This window comes from Chiloscyllium plagiosum, unplaced genomic scaffold (genome assembly GCF_037043375.1).
Source record: "Chiloscyllium plagiosum isolate Xiang-an unplaced genomic scaffold, Cpla_swu_hap1 HiC_scaffold_44, whole genome shotgun sequence".
Classification (NCBI taxonomy): domain Eukaryota; kingdom Metazoa; phylum Chordata; class Chondrichthyes; order Orectolobiformes; family Hemiscylliidae; genus Chiloscyllium; species Chiloscyllium plagiosum.
In genome coordinates this window covers 14626199-14638375 of record NW_028270182.1, presented here as the reverse complement: position 1 = coordinate 14638375, position 12177 = coordinate 14626199, and the positions used below count along the sequence as shown (strand labels likewise).

General features: G+C 42.4%; 1 pseudogene; it reads right to left on the bottom strand.

Moving 5' to 3' along the window:
* Nucleotides 1-579: 579 nt before the first annotated feature.
* Nucleotides 580-4370, bottom strand: LOC148136942 (putative G protein-coupled receptor 139; annotated as a pseudogene).
* Between the last annotated feature and the right edge of the window lie 7807 nt (nucleotides 4371-12177).

Here is a 12177-nt window from a genome sequence, read left to right as displayed (position 1 = left end):
ATTCATCAGAGGCAGTTCAGACAAGGCATGCAAGGATCATCCCTGCAATGGAGGGATTGTCTCAGGAGCAGAGATTGAACACCTTGCAACTTTTCTCAAAGAGTTTTTAAGAATGAAAGGTGGTCTCATTGAAAGGTATAGGATTCTGAAGGAGCTTGACAGGATAAATGCTAAGAGGATGTTTCCCTTTATGGCAGAGTCCAAGACAAGAGAACTCTGTCTCAAATAGAAGACCATCAATTTAAGACTGAGATGAGGAGGAGTTTCTTTCCTCAGAGAGTTATGAACCTTTGGAAGGCTGTGGGGGCTGATTTCCCACATATATTTAAGGCTGAGCTGGAGAAGTTATGGATGACTCAGGAATTCAAGGATAACAGAGAAAAGGCAGAAAGGTGGGCATGAGGAATGTTGGATCAGCCATGAACTTATTGAATGGTGCAGCAAGTTTGAGGGGCCGAATGGCCTACTCCTATTTCGAATGGTCTAGTATGAATTCATTAATGAAGATTTTAGAAAGGGGCAAAACATAATTGAAGGTTTTCTTCAGAGCATTCTGTGGGGCGGGACACAACCGTTTTTTCAAGAAAGTGTTGGCCTCAGCCATTGACACAACCTGACGATCATTGCCAGGGGATACTTGACTCCATTCCTCAGTTCCTCCTTGAACTTCCTCTGAGTAATTACATAAATAAAGGTGTTTGTGCAGCAACTCAGGAGTTGCAATATTGAGCCAATTTCTGGGACAAAGGTAGGCAGAGAAATAGGATATCCCAAGTAATCCAAGCGTCTCCATATGGAAGAGATCATGAAGACGGCCCATAGCAACATGAAATTTCCCGAGATAACAAACAGCAAAATCATGGATTTCCTTCGGTTTTCCATCTCCTGATCTTTGGGGTTCTCACCTTGACCCTGACACTGCAGCCTCCTGCGAGCTCTGCTGGCTATGATAATGTGCTGGACTGTCAATGCATTGAACACTAAAATAAAGAGAAAGGGAACGAATGGCGTCAAAATATAATGCATTAATTCAGTGACAGCCCAGACCAGTGAACGAGAAACATTGAAAGACACACGGCAAAACCAGGGATTATTGGAAAGCCAATAACCACTTATATATAGAAAATACCAGAAAGTGTTCTTCAAACAACTCAGCACAGTCACAGTTCCAATGACCACAATGGCCGTCTTCTCAATGCAATATTTTGATTTCAGCTTCTGCCAACAAATGGCCATGCAACGATCAAATGTGAAAGCGACAGTGAACCAGACAGAGCAGTCAGTGACAACATACAACAAGATCGCATGGATATTACACAAAGGAATGGTCCTCACAAAATTAAATTGCTCCCGATAGACAATTGGAATCTGCCGCAGGATCAGGTCAATGATAACAACCAGAAGATCTGCTGTTGCCATGGCAAGCAGGTACGAAGTGACACAGTTCGAGAGACCACATTTTCTGCGAACAAGATCACAATTGTGACTATGTTCACTGTAAATAAGAGAGGAACAGGGGAATTATTCACTAGCAACTGACAGATATTTATATAACCTTTCCAATTAAAAGTTGCTGCGAATAAGAAAAGTTGAATATGTTTCCACTGAACCAACAGAGTAAATTTCTGAAGAGGGACAATTGATATCCTGTAACTTAACTTGAAATTAGATGGGACAGTGCAGCATTGTTTTTGCAACCAATTATTGAAACTTGTTCTATTTAGCTTTAACATAGTGTCACGAATTTTGGTTTTGGCATCAAGGTAATCAACAAAATATTACCAAATACATAACACAGCACAGTATACAACAGGAATAGATTATTGCAGATGCTGGAATCTGACCTGAAAACAACTAATGGTGGAAATTAAAACAGGTCAGGCAGCATCCATGGAGAGAGGGTAAGCTAAGATTTCGAGTCGAGAGGACTCTTCATCAAAGCTGACGTGAGGTGTCGAGGGGGCAGCATTTGTACCATAGTGTGGGGGGATGGAGTACTGATGGAGAAAGGGTGCTGACAGTGCAGATTAAGTCATCAGAATGGCAGAGCGGCAGAACAACAGGCTCACTGGACTAGGTGGGGGACGGAAGAGAGGTCATAGTGATAGAGAATGTAACAAGTATCGCTGAAATAAAGGGAAGGAATAGGAGTGGGTTCCCAATCTGAAGGTGTTATAAAGTCCAGAAGACTAAAGTGCTTGGTCTGATGATGAGATGTTGTTCCTCCAGTTTGCGCTGTGATTCACTGGAACACCGCAGCATGCCGAGGGACCGACACGTGGATATGTGATCAGGACGTTGTGTTGAAATGACCAGCTGCAGGAAGGTCAGGGAAGGTGATTGGAATCCCCTTTGCCCCCACTTTCCATCACACTAGCCTCTGTATTCAAGGGATCATCTTCCATCATTTCAGATAACTCCAATGGAACGACATCACCAAACACATCTTCACCTCACTCTCACAGTCTGCATTTCCAGGAAAATCCTAGAACATTTCTTGACCACCAACACCATCCTCCCTTCCCATGTCACCTTCCCACCTAACCACAGAAGGTGCCCCTTCACCTCCTCCCTGTTCACCATCCAAGAGCTGAAACAGTCTTTCCAGGGAGAGCAGCGTTTCACCTGGCGCTCCTCCAATTGGCATTCACTGCACTGATGTGGAGTACTCTACTTTGGAGAAACCAAGCACAGACTCGATGATCCGATTTTGGAACACCTCCAGTCTATGCACAAGCAGAACCCTGGCCTTTCTGTAGCTGGTCACTTTAACATAGCGCCCTGCTCACATGCCCACAGCATACTGCAGTGTTCCAGTGAACCAAAGGTAAAACTGAGGGAACAACATCTCATCTTGAGACTAGGCACTTTACAGCCTTCTGGTCCTTTTTTTGAGTTCAACACCTTCGGATTATGAACCCACTCTCACTCCTTCCCTTCCTTTCAGGTTCACTTGTTACATTCTCTGTCACTGTCACCTCTCTTCCCTACCCCCATCCCCCACCTCAGTGGGATTGTCTATCCTTTCCAGTCTGACAGTTAGATACACCATTGTTTGTCATTCCAATTACTTAATCTGCACTGTCAACAGCCTTTGTCCCCTAGTACTCCACCACCTACCCCCTCCGCCCCCCCCCCCCTCCCCCGACCATTGCAGAAATGCTGCCTCGTCTCCGTTCCACATCAACTCTGATGAAGAGTCATCTGGATGTGAAACATTAGCTCACTCATTTCCCATGGACACTGCCTGACCTACTGTGATTTCCAGCATTTGATGTTTTCAGTTCAGATTCCAGCATCTGCAATAATTTATTCCTGCTCTATGTTCGGCTATATTATTTATTTGACCTGAGCCTTAATGTGAGTGTACACCCAGTTTGGTGAGTTCAGGAGCTAAAGACACATCTGCTCCACACGAACACATTGCACTCATGCTATGACATTTATAAACTTAGACACACATATCAAATATAACTGAAAGAAGACTGACATGATTTGCAATACAATAAATAAATATTAAGTGCATCAACACTTTCCTGCAGGAAACCTGTTAGTGTATATCATGAACCATTTCTTGAAATAATATTCAAGATTGAGCATGCAGAGAAAGTTTACCAGGCTGAGTACTGAGTTGGAATCATTGAGGTATAGGGAGAGATTGGATTGATTAGAACTATATTCAATAGAAGTTAGTAGAATGATGGGGAGGTCTCCTAGAAACCTACAAAATCCGAACATTATTCAGTACGGAAGATGCAGGAAGGATGTATCCAACGATGGAGGGGTCCAGAAGGAGGTTTAACGGTACAGGGTGGGAAACTAATCAGATCGAAGGGGATAAATTAATCTGATAGAAAATAGAATTAATGGTAGAACGCAGGAAGGAAGGAAGGAAAAAAGGAAGAAAAAGAAAGAAGAAAGAAAGAAAGAAAGAAAGAAAGAAAGAAAGAAATGAGTAAGAAAAGAAAGATGGAAAGACAGAAGGAAAGAACAAAAACAGAAAAGAAAGAGAAAACATAAAGAAAGAATGAAAGAACAAAATAAAAGCGAGATAAAGAAATAAAGAGAGAGAGAGGAATAAATTAAAGACTTCTATGTTGCAAAGTGGGGTGGTCACAAATCAGTTTAAAACCAGCAGAATATTTTTGAAGAGAGGCACCCATTTGTAGAGAGAAACCTGAATTTGTCAAGGAATGTGCAACAGAGAACAAAAGCAAAAGCACAAACTGTTAATTTGAGGTGACTAATGTACCATCTTGAGTTCAAAACTTACCTGGGACACCAACAGCAGCCAAGATGGGGAAGTAGATCCTTTGTATATCATAAAGCGCCCATAAAATCTTCAACCTGGTGAGAAAACTGAGAGACATATTTATGTTTTGATGTAATCAGTGCTTTGGTGGATGATCCAGAGGCTGCTGACAATCCTCCAGTTGCTAGATGGAGAATATTCAACGTATTTATCACAGAGAGAATCCACCCAGCTAGAAAATCCAGTCCCATGATGAATGGGGAGAATAACAATCACTTAACAAATAGACTGAATTAACTTTCCAACAGATGGTAACAATGATTTAAAACTCCCCATCAGAGAATAGCCCCCAGGCCAGACCAGATCGTGTAGCTCCATGTCTTCATACCAAAGCCATATTTCACAATCTGATCACAGATAGTCACCTCTCCTGTCATTTATGCTTGCTCAATAATACATTAATGTCAGTCTTGTTCAATGGAATTTAGAAAACTGAGGGGGATCTGACTGAAACTTCCAAAATATCAAGAGGTGCAGATAGAGTGGGTATGGAGGGAATGTTTCTACGAGTAGGAGATACTAAGGTCTGAGCGCATAGCCGCAGAATGAAGAGTTGACCCTTTAGAACTGAAATGAGGAAGAATTTCTTCAGCCAGATGATGGTGAATCTGTGGAACTCACTACTGTGGAAGGCTGTGGAAGCCAAGTAAATGAGCGTATTTACAACAGAGCCAAATAGGTTCTTGATTAGCAAGGTGGGTGAAGGGTTATGGGTCGAAGACAGGAGAATGGGGTTGAGAAACATAAACGTTATGATCAAATGGTGGAGCAAACTCAATGAGCCAAATGGCTTAATCCTACTCTTGTACATTATAGTCCTATGGTCATTGATGATGGCTCCCACAATTTATTCATTTTTATCCACAAATGAGATAAGGGCATAGTTGGTTGGGCCAACATTTACTGGCTGCTTTGAATTGGCCCTGAGAAGATGGTGATGAGCTGCCTCATGAACTGCTGCAGTCCATGTGTTACAGGTTGGCCCACAATATGGTGAACGAGGGATTCCAAGATTTTAATCCAGTGACACTGAAGGAGGGGTAATATAATTCAGGATGCCGGGAGGCTTGAAGGGAAACTTGCATATGGACATGTTTCCACATATCTGTTGCCCTTGCCCTTCCAGATAGAAGTGGTCATGGGTTTGGAGCTTGCTGTCTGAGGAGCCTTGGTAACGTTCTCCAGAGCAGCTTGTACATAGTACACTCTGTTGCTACTGAGCTTCAGTGGTGGAGGGAGTGGATGTTTGGGGATGTAGTGCTAATCAAGCGGGCTGCTTAGTCCTGAATGATGTCAAGCTTCTTGAGTGTTATTGGAGCTGCACCCTTCCAGGCCAATGCGGAGTATTCCATCACACTCCTGACTTGTGCCTTGCAGATGTTGGACAGGCTTTGAGAAGTCAAGAGGTGCACATTGCAGGGTTCCTAGCCTCAGATTTAAAAAATACTCAAACAACAAATTATATTGCCATCCTGTAGGTGTCAATCTTAGGGAGTCATTCTATATAATTTATAATAATATATAATATGTTATACACAATTTACAATAATAATTGGATATGATAGTCATGAATTCATAAACCTCTCATTACATTCTATTAATTATAAGAGAACTTTATACTCAGGCTTGGAGGAGTCAGATGATGAGTTACTTGCAGCAGTGTTCCTAGCATCTGACCTGTTCTTGTAGCCAGTGTGCTGATGTGGTGAGTCCAGTTGAGTTTCTGGTCAATGACAACCTCCAGGATATTGACAATGGGGGTTTCAGTAATGGTGAATGTCAAGGGGCAGTGGTTAGATTGGCTCTTATTGCTGATGGTTTTAGCAGTTAAGTGGCAAGAATGTTACTTGCCACTTGTCAGCCCAAGCCTGGATATTGTCCAGGTCTCACAGCATTTGAACATGGAGTTATAACTGGCGCTGAACACTGAGCAATCATCAGCAAACATCTCCTCTTCTGATCTTATGATGGAGGGGTGGTCATTGATGAAGTAGCTGACGACGTTGGACTGAGGACACTCCCCTGAGGAACTCCTTCAGAGATGGCCATGAGGTGCTGCCGGCCATCAACAGCAGCATACTTGCACTCCAGCACAATGTGTAACCTCATGGCCCGACATAACCCCCTCTCAAGCATTACCGTCAAGCCAGGATATCAACCCTGGATTAATGGAGAGTGGAGGAGGGCATTCCAGGAGCAGCACCAGGCATACCTGAAGATGAGGTTTCAACATGGTGAAGCCACCAAATAGGACAGCTTGCCAAGCAGCATAAGAAGCAAGTGATAGACAGAGCTAACAAATCCCACAACCAACAGATCAGATCTAAGCTCTGCAGTCCTGCCACATCCAGTCGTGAATGGTGATGGACAATTAAACAACTCCATAATTATCTCTACCTTCAATGATAGAAGAGCCCAGAACATCAGTACAAAAGATCAAGCTAAAGCTTTCATAGCGATCTTCAGCCATAAGTGCCAAGTGGTTGATCCATCTCGGCCTCCTCCAGTGGTCCCCAACATTACAGACACCAGTCTTCAGCCAATTCGATCCAATCCTCAAGATTTCAAGAAACCGTGGGAGACACTGAAGCTGCAAACGTGACGGAGCCTGAGAACATTCCGGCAATAGTACTGAAGGTTTACAACTTGCCGCTCCCCTAGCGAATCTGTTCCAGTACAGTTACAACACAGGCATCTTCACAAAAATGCAGAAAATCTCCAGGTATGTCCTGCAGATATAAGGCAGGACAATCCTACCCAACCAATTACTGATCCACCAGTCTACTCTCAATTATCAGTAAATTAGCAAATGACGTAAGAAAAGATTCTCAACTTCGTAAAGAAAATGTTTAAAGGAATGGACATTGAGTACATTTAGAGTTATACAGTAATACAGCACAGAAACAGGCCCTTCGGCCCACCCATCCATGCTGACCACGTTTCCTAAACTGAACTTGTTCCACTTGGATATGTTTGGCCCACATTCTGTAAACATTTTGTAGTGATTGCAATAAGGTCAGCCAGGTGGACCTCATAGAAGTCTGAGTTCCCTGTTTGGGGCTGTTAACCTGTTCCACTCAGGGAGCCCTGGCTGACAAACAGGAACAGGAGTGTCAGACATTCTGTTCATTCTGTGAGCTGGCTCTGGGGGAGCGTTATCAGCGTCAGGGACTCTTCATGTGTAAATAAAGGGGGACTTGGCATCGCGATAACAGCCTCAGTAGATGTATTTCCTCTCCACATACCAATCCAACTCCCCTCCATGTTTGGAGCTAATATGGAAAGGTTGCCCTTAATTATATGATCAGAAGCACAGTGATAGCGTGCAGTGCAGGGCTGCACAGCTACTGCAACGACGAGATTGGATTCCAAGGCACAGTGTGGCTAAAGCTGTGGAGAAAGTTAGAAAAGAATAGCTATGTCCACTCTGCGTGAAGTCACCCTCCCTTTAATAACACAAACTGAAGACATGCTCTTTGAGGTATGCCTTCAGCTCGAGTATCCATTTTGACAGAAAGAATAATAAAGGTCAGAATGTTATTGAAATGGGGAGAGGTTGGAGAGCTCTGAGACACAGAGGGATCTGGGTGTTCTAGGGCAGCAATCATACAAGGTTGGTTTGTATGGACAGCAAGTAATCAGGAAAGCTGAGACAATGTGCTGTGTTTTATTGTGAGGGGAATTGAATGCAAGAATAAGGAGTTTATCCTTCAGTGATACCGGGCATTGGTGTGACTTCATCTGGAGTACAGTGTACAGCACTGGGCACTGTACTTACAGAAGGATGATAATGCATTGGAAGCAGTTCAGAGAAGGTTTACAAACATGATAGCAAGAGTGAGTGAGTTGTCTGATGAGGAAAGGTTACATATATCCCTGGAGTTTAGGAGAGTCCGGAGTGACTTAACTGAAGCATATAAGATCCCGTGAGGACTTGACCAGCTGGATACTGAAAAGATGTTTCCTCTCATGGGAGAATGTAGAACAAGGGTCATAGTTTAGAATATAAGGGAACAGTAATGATGATCCTTTTATCTCTCACAGAGGGCTGTGAGCCTTTGCAATGCCCTTCCTCGATAAGAAGAGGAGGCAGAATCTTTCAGTCTTTTTATGGCAGAGAGAGATATTGATTTCCAAGGGGTTGGAAATTTTATTGGGGGATATGCAGAGATGTAGAGCTGAGGTTAAAATCAGCCCTGATTGTATTTAATGGGGAAGTAGGCCTCAAAGGAACAAGTGGCCTACTCTTGTTCCTTGTTCCTATGACAAATAAACATTGAAATAATTTGCGTAGAAAGAGCATGAAGAGACAACATCATAAAAAGGGATACAATTCCAAAGAGGTTCCCAGAGACAGAGGTACTGGATGATTTATACAAAGGCCATTCTCAGTGACAGAGGGAGGAGAGGCAAAGAGTGGTCTATGAAGCTTTTGGAACTGAAGGCTTTATCAGTTATGGGGCATGTGAGAAACAAGGAGGTGATGTTCAGTTTGTGTAGAACATTACCTCTCCTGGAATACAGTGCAGTGCCTCATTTTGGGTGTGACAATTTAGGGAAGATGTGAAGACATGAGAGAGTGCGTGGAACAGGTTCAGGAATGTTGCTAAACCATGAGGAATCTCGGTTCAGTGCATAGAATTGAGAGATTAACATTACCTTTCAAACAGAATGAGAAAGGTTCATTGGGTGCTGAATATAGATATTCAACATCATGAGGGGTCCAGGCAGAGTTGATAGTAAATAAATGCTGATCCCAATGATGGGTGAATCATAACCACATCAACATAGATTGATAGAATCAATGGAGACATGAGGAAAACCCATTCCTACGGTTAATTCTTTTGCAGCTCGATAGAATGCCACAGATTATGGTGCAGGGAGATTCAACTGAGGCACTTGGGAGGAAATTGGATTATCAGCTGCAAAGGTGAATGTGGTGAGTAAACGTCAGGACTGCAATAACTATTCATGGATTAAAAGAAGTGGCAATAACTCTGCCTGGAATAAATTGTGAAGGGACAAAGACCAGCTGTTATACAGGCATTGAAAGCATGCCTCCATACCTGGGAAAAGCAGGAGTAGAAGTTACATAAGCAAACCTGTTTAACACCCGCTTGATAACTGGCCGCCTTATGCCACAAGGACAAATGGTTAGAGAAGAATTTAAGGAATTAGTCACACGAAAGCTGTGTCTTCAAACAGAGAAGTCAATGTGAAATGTAACAGGGAACAAAGAAGGTAAACTGCAGACTTAATTTTCCCATAGGATTGGTCAATACTATTGATGAAAGAATTGAAAGGATCATCAGTAATATCATACCACAAATAGAAAATTGTATAAAAATTCAGTTCCTAGGTTCGTTGTTGGCAGAACTCTTGAAAGCTGCACAAGGTTTGAACCATAGTGATGCAGAGGCAGACACTTTTGGCTAGAATCAAGGTTAAATTTCAAACTAATCAGGTCATAGCCAAGTTGGGTTGTGAGGCTTAACATGCTGACTGGAGGGTTCTTATCTTCATTGCTACATGCAATATAGTTTAAATAATGGTTTCAGTGTTATATTATGTATGAGATTTCTTACTGTGCTGTCAAATTGAAGACAGTTTACGACAGTGTGCAGGATTACAAGACCATAGAGCGGAACTGAGTGAATTGTTCCTTCACAGAGCCAGCCCAGACAGAACAGCTGAATGGCCTCAGTAATTCTGTAAGAAGCACCCACAGTGAGGAAGGACAATGAGAACCCATGCTGTGTTGTTGTGAAGTTTTCACAACCACAGCATACTCCCACACTATTCCTGAACTGAAAGCTGGTGTTGCTCAGCACTCTTCAGCAAGGATCAAGCAGACATAAAGCCTGGGATCTCAGATCTGAATCTTAATCCTGAGAAAATATATATTTAGTGTTCCAAGCATTGGTAAGATAACATCACCGAATTACTTTGATCAACTTTGTGAAGGAATACGTTATTCCATTCTTCATCTCTTTGAATTTCCTCTGGGTAACTGCATATATAAAGGTGTTTGTGTAGCAACTCAGGAGCTGGAACATGGAGCTAGTCTCCTTACAAATGTAGGCACAATAACTGGATATCCCAAGTAATCAAATCGTATCAAAATACAATAAGTAATGAACACCACCCACAATATGATATAATAAATAAGATAATCATGGATTTCCTCAGACTTCCCATCTCTGGATCTCTGGCACTATTCCCAGTTGTCTGAGCCCAAAGTCTCCAGCGAGCTATGTAATGGAATGAATGGCATTATTATGTAATGCATCAATTCACAACGCCCCAGACATTTGAATTAATTACATTTTGAGGTACTATTGGAAAGCCAATCTCACTTGCATTGCAAGAAATACCAGAAAATGTTCTTCAAGCAACTCAGCACAGTCAATGTTCCTAAACCCACACCCACTTGCTGCACTGTGTACTTCTCAGCTTTTGGCAACATATGGTCAAAAACCGATCAAAGACTTACGTGACCGTGAACCAGACAGAGCAGTCTGTTGCAGCATAAAGCAGAACACCATGGAAGTTGCAGACATGGAGAGTATGCACAAAGAGAAACTCCATCTGATATGTAATAGGAAATTGTCGTAGTATCACAACAAAGATAATGACCAGTAGATCCACTGCTGCCATAGCCACCAGGTAATGAGTGACACATTTGGAAAGGCCACACTTCCCCCGAGCCAGGATCATAATTACAATCAAGTTAACTTAAAAGAAGAGAACAAATAAGATCATTTATTGACCAGATAGAATGCAGAAATAATTATGCACTGTCTTTTCAGTAAAAAAATCAAACTAATTCTCAAATGTCCATTCAATATTTTTGCAACAAACTACAAAGTGACTGCAAATTTGCTTCGGAGATGCCGGTGTTGGACTGGGGTGTACAAAGTTAAAAATCACACAACACCAGGTTATAATCCAACAGATTTAATTGGAAGCACACTAGCTTTCGGAGCGACGCTCCTTCATCAGGTGATTGTGCTGTTTAACATTCCATCAAAACAATGTTCTAATGGTTACTTATCAGAAATCAGCAACTCGATGCATTCAACATAGTTGATAATTACATTGCCACAAAGCTATGAATCAATGAAACATGATTACAACAAAATCAAATTATCAAGCTTAAGCAAGTGGAAGAGGAATACAGTGTGGGAACAATTACTGCAGAAACTGGAATCTGTATGGAAAACAGAAAATGCTGCAAATCACATTGGGTCAAGCAGCATCCATGGAGAGAGAAAGTGAGAGCTGTCCAGACTCGAAACATTAGATTGTTTTCGGTACAAAACAAATGCATTTGGAGATTGGCATCAAATTTTTCCAAAGCTCAGAAACATTGGAACATAAGAGGTTCAGATTCACAGATGTTTTGTTCCATTCAAATGCATCGTGGATAAATTGAATTAATTGCCATTAATGTTTCTTTACCCATTGTTATCCTTGTCTGTTTGGGATAAGCATCGATTGTGGTTCAGAACAGAAAGGAAGATAAGAAAGAAAGAAAGGAAGGAAGGGGGGCGGGATGGGTTGATAGATAGAGAGATGGATGGTGGATGGATGGACGGATGGATGGACGGATGGACGGACGGATGGACGGACGGATGGACGGACGGATGGACGGATGGACGGACGGATGGACGGATGGATGGATGGACGGACGGATAGGTAGGTAGGTAGGTAGATAGACAGATTGATTGATAGATAGTAAGGTAGAGAGATAGAGAGAAAGAAAGAAAGAAAGGAAGGAAGGAAGGAAAGAAGGAAGGAAGGGAGGGAGGGAGGAAAGAAGAGAGGGAGGAAGGGAGGGAGGAAGGAAGATTTTCTTTGCCCTA